The sequence below is a fragment of the Notothenia coriiceps genome, unplaced genomic scaffold (assembly GCF_000735185.1).
Source record: "Notothenia coriiceps isolate Sejong01 unplaced genomic scaffold, NC01 NC01_scaffold00028799, whole genome shotgun sequence".
NCBI lineage: Eukaryota > Metazoa > Chordata > Actinopteri > Perciformes > Nototheniidae > Notothenia > Notothenia coriiceps.
Genome location: NW_011361500.1, coordinates 248406 through 253632, shown reverse-complemented (window position 1 = coordinate 253632; position 5227 = coordinate 248406).

Genomic DNA, 5227 nt, shown 5'->3' with positions numbered 1-5227 from the left:
GCAGCAGCACAGGAAGGAGAGCAGCATGCAGGTGGACACACTGTTCTGCTACAGTGTGTTCACTCAGGCAGTGATGCTTTTTCACCCACTTATTATAGCAAATGTTCGCCAGTCCTTTATGAAATAACCTCTAACTGTTATTATCTTGCATGCAGAATTGTTTGCAACTCATATCAATATTCCAATTACTATACTATTACTATTCTGCACTTTCTATTATATTCTATTTTATTGTATTAACCTGTACTATTTTATCAGTTTTATTGTGTTGCACTGTTGGAGGAGCCTGTGACCTAAGAATGTAATTGTCATAACTACACTGTAGCTAAGCACAAAGGACAATACAAGCCTTGAAACCTAAGTACAGTTTTGAGGGACTTGTACTTTACTTGAGTATTTCCATTTGATGGTACTTTGTATTTCTACTTCACTACAATTCAGAGGTAGATTTTATACTTTTACTCCACTACATTTATTTTGTACCTTTAGTTACTTTAAGTACTTGGATTAATGGTTTGAAATATAATCACTTTAGTTTCACCTGATTAACATTCACAAGCAACCCTGAAGTGTACAAAGCAATTAAAACTAGCTGCACCTTTACCAGCTTTGATAACACTTTAATGCATCAATAATAGAATCAAAACATATTATTCTGAAATGAGCCAATTTGCATAATGAGTACTTTAACTTTTGGTACTTTAAGTATATTTTGATACTTATTCTGTTGTACTTTTACTTGAGTAACATTTTGAATGCACAACCTTTACTTCTAGTATTCTTACAGTACTTCTACTTTTACACAAGTACAAGATCTGAGTACTTCTCCCATCTCTGTATGTTAGTGGTTTGGAAGAGGTATTCAGCTATTTTTGCTTTCTGTCTAAAATGCACAACTCAACTAAGTTCTGCATTCAAAATATTACAATAAAAGTTAAAATCTATTCTAAGCTAAATTAATTTAAAGTATTTAAATGTAGTCTTTTCCAAATGCTGAATACCATTATTAAATTGTACCCTGTTTAATAGTCAAAAGTAACTCAATTTACTAATTGTACTTGAACCTTATACTTATTTTCCACTTAACGTTTATGAAAATATTTCACTTTTAATTTAATTTTCTTTAAGTAAGTAGTAACATTTAACATTTGATATGTTACAAGGAAATGATGCAGTACTGTGGTGGCATTTGTATTCATGAAATGTGGATGAAGAATCAAACCATTCAGCTGTCTTTGTCATATTTTATTTCTTGCAAGAAAAGTCAATCAGTCATACAGAGAGCATACAGTCTGCAGAGTGAAGGACGAAGAGTAGAGTTTAGGTTTCATATTCAAACAGAGAGAGGAGGAAAGGGGAGTCAAGCTTGGCGATAATGAAAGGAGTATTCTTGAAGTTGTGGAGGCAGTATCAGGATGTTCAGTTCAACAGAAGTTGAAGGTCATACTGTTGGTGCACTAGCGTGTAACTAACAACATCGCCTCAAAAAACTTCTTAATAAGGACTTTTCCCAAGCTTAGAAAAGACGTGAAAGCTAAATGGAGATAAATATTAGCAAGTAAGAATCACACAATGATATCATTAAAGTAAGTAAGTCAGCAAAAATACTTTTCTGTTACGATGATTAATTCTCTACATTTATTTAACTTTAGCTTCTAGTTACTTGGCTTATTTTCAGTCTTGATTAAAAAAAAATCAAGTGAAATATGATTCATTGTAGGTTAGGAAACCCAGCAGTAAATGCACTTAATATAATAATCCCAACAATAACATGTTGCAACATTAAAGTGATATACTCATCATTACAAAATAATCCAATAATATAATTTATATGAAACTGAAATGGACAATTCTACATAATGAGTAACTTTAATGCTTATTCTTTTTTCTTCTAATTGAGTAAGATTTGAATGCAGGGCTTTAACGTAAAGCAGTGTCCTCCAATGCCACTGCATTTTAGAGACACTAAAAAAAACGTTGAAACATTTGAAATAGTATATATTGTATATTTGCTTCCTACCAGCACACATTCAAAGCTTCCTGTCTTATCAGAACATTACAAACTATTAAATCATTAGCTGGAAACAAAAATGTTATAGAGCTTCCACATTGCATTGTGAAGGAGGACTCTGTTCAAATCTCTGATAAGGCAGAAATGCTTGGTTGTTTTAATGAACATTTTATTGCTTCTGGTTCGCTGTTTACCTCGCAGAACATAGCTCAAGGGGCCACTGATCGCTCTGACGGTGGTATCTGGGAGGGTGAACCGTTTCCTTTTATTCCAGTAACAGTCTCAGAGGTGCATAAAGCCCTGAAAAGTTTGGAACCAAGAAAATCAGCAGGTCCTGACAACCTGGAGCCGTACTTTTTAAAGTCAGCTGCTGATTTTATAGCTTTGCCCTTGGCTTATCTTTTTAATCTGTCCTTGGAGACAAACGAAATTCCCCTTATTTGGAAATCTGCTTTTGTTCTCCCACTGTTAAAAGGGGGTGACCCCACTCACCTAAACAACTACAGACTCATCTCCAAATGATGTGTTTTAAATAAAGTGCTGGAATCACTGGTCAATTTCCAACTGAAGGAGTTTTTTATCAACAAACAATATTTTATCTGACTTTCAATCTGGTTTTAGGAAAAAACACAGCACTACAACAGCTGCCTTAAAAGTAGTAAATCATCTCGTTTACTTCTTAGACAATAGAGAACATTGCGCACCACTTTTTATTGACTTGTCAAAGGCTTTTGATACAGTTGATCATGCCTTACTGTCACAAAGACTCGTTAGTATCGGTCTTTCAGGTAACGCTGTCTGTTGGTTCGAGAACTATCCATCATGCAGATCACAGTGTGTGCGGGCAGAAGGCTTAACTTCAACATCTCTTCAGGTATCCAAGGGTGTGCCACAGGGATCTGTTTTAGGACCATTGTTATTTATAATTTACATTAACAGTCTTAATAACAATGTTTTGAATGCAAATTTGCATTTTTATGCCGATGATACAGTTATTTATTGTTCTGCGTCCACCCCGAAGCAGGCTCTTTGTCAGCTCCAGAATGCTTTTAACATTGTACAATCCAATATGAGTGATTTGAAACTTCTTTTAAATGCTGCCAAGACAAAGCTAATGATGTTCTCGAAAGCAAAACCCAAGGTCTTGAACCTTTCTCCTATCACCACCTTGCAGGGGTCGGAGATTGAATCTGTGTTGCAGTATAAGTATCTTGGATCTTATCTTTCCTTTAAACCACACATTGGGGAACTCTTGAGAAAATTAAGAATAAAGTTAGGTTTTTTCTTTAGAAACAAGTCCTGTTTTTCATATGAGGACAAAAGGAGACTAGTGTGCTGGATTATGGAGATGTGGTTTATATGAATGCATCTTCTCAGTGCCTTCACTCGCTGGATACCGTCTACCACGGTGCACTGAGATTCATCACAAACCTCAAAACCTTGACGCACCACTGCAATCTATACACTCGTGTTGGATGGCCTTCCCTGACCACGCGTAGACTGAAACATTGGTACATCCTTATATATAAGGCCATTCTTGGTGCTCTTCCCCCTTATCTAAGGATGTACATGAACAGAAAATGCACAGGATCCTATCGGCTTCGCTCCGAGAACTTTTTCCTTTTAACTGTACCAAAGGTCTGTACTGAACTGGGGGAAAGGGCGTTCAGTTATGCTGCCCCTCAAGCTTGGAACCTGCTTCAAACTGAGCTGAAACTCAGAGAGCTGGTCTCATTAAACACACTCAAAGCAACTTTAACTGACCTTGAAGCAGGCCGCTGTGTCTGTAAATTATTTGGCTAATCCTGGTGTATGACTGTGTTGTGATTGTGTGTTTTTTTGTTTTTTTTAATCGTCTGTAACTGTAAAATTGTCTGTAACTGTGCTGTTACCATTCTTGGGCCAGGACTCTCTTGAAAAAGAGATTTTTAATCTCAATGAGACCTATCCTGGTTAAATAAAGGTTAAATAAAAACATCTGTAAGGGAACATCTGGATGCTGCTGAATAGAAAAATACTGGTAGTTTTGGGACTGTGCCAGTTAAAAGGACTGTGACACACGAACACGGTGTTAAGCAGCATACCCCCTGCAGAATAGAAGGGAAGTCTCTGTGCCATAAAACTTCTCTGTGAAGGCCTGTTTCCCCAAAGGATTTATAGCTGTGGTAGGAAACCTCAATACAAAGTGACATTTGCTGATACAAGCTCACAGAATGAGACACTTCATTGTGGCAATACAGATGTCCATTGGTCTGTATTTCATAAGCAAACCAGAACGCTTTTCTTATCAGTATTTCCTAGATTATAGGGTTAATGGGAAATGCAATGATTTATATAAAATAATATATTTTTAACTGTTACACATATTAAAAAATAATTCACATACTGTATTCAGTGGCACATACACTAAACACTTTCCTAAAAGCCTTTATTCCCCTTTTGAACGTGATATATTGCAAAAGACAAATACAGTTTAACATTTAATCTAAACAACATCTGACACCCTCGATTCAGAAAAGAAAACAATTTAGAATAATTTACATTTTAAACTAGTAAATATCAAAATGTACATACACTTAAAGTGGTTATATTTCATGGGAACACCTTTGGCTGTCAGAGTTAGACGTAGTATGCCACAAACATTGTTTACAACAACTCAACAGCACAATGGTACCTGATAAATAGGGACTGGGTTTGAGGGTCTTAGTCATGGTTGTCTGCATAGATAAGAAAGAGTGACACCATGTGTTAAGAAGAGGTATCATAACTGAGTTGCTAAAAAAATAACTCAGAAAAGTTAAACTTAATGGCTTCAGTTGTAGATTTACAATATGGCAGCCGAGTAATGAATTAGTTGATTAATGGACTGGAGTTAAGTCGTCTCTCATAGATTATGACATTACCTAATTACCATTCAAATGTAAGATATTAGATGTTTTGTAGACATGGTGTGTGTAACTGCCTTTTCACTTGCCTTGTCTCTCTTTTGATTTTGTGAAATTGCACCTCAAGGTGTTAAATGTGGTCTTTCACTGATGGGAAACTTGGAAGTGGGGTGAAAACACAGAGACAAGATAAACACTGACCTTACAATACAATACATCCTGAAGCTCTGTCTCGCTCACACTCTCTCGCACACACACACACACACACACACACACACACACACACACACACACACACACACACACACACACACACACACACACACACACA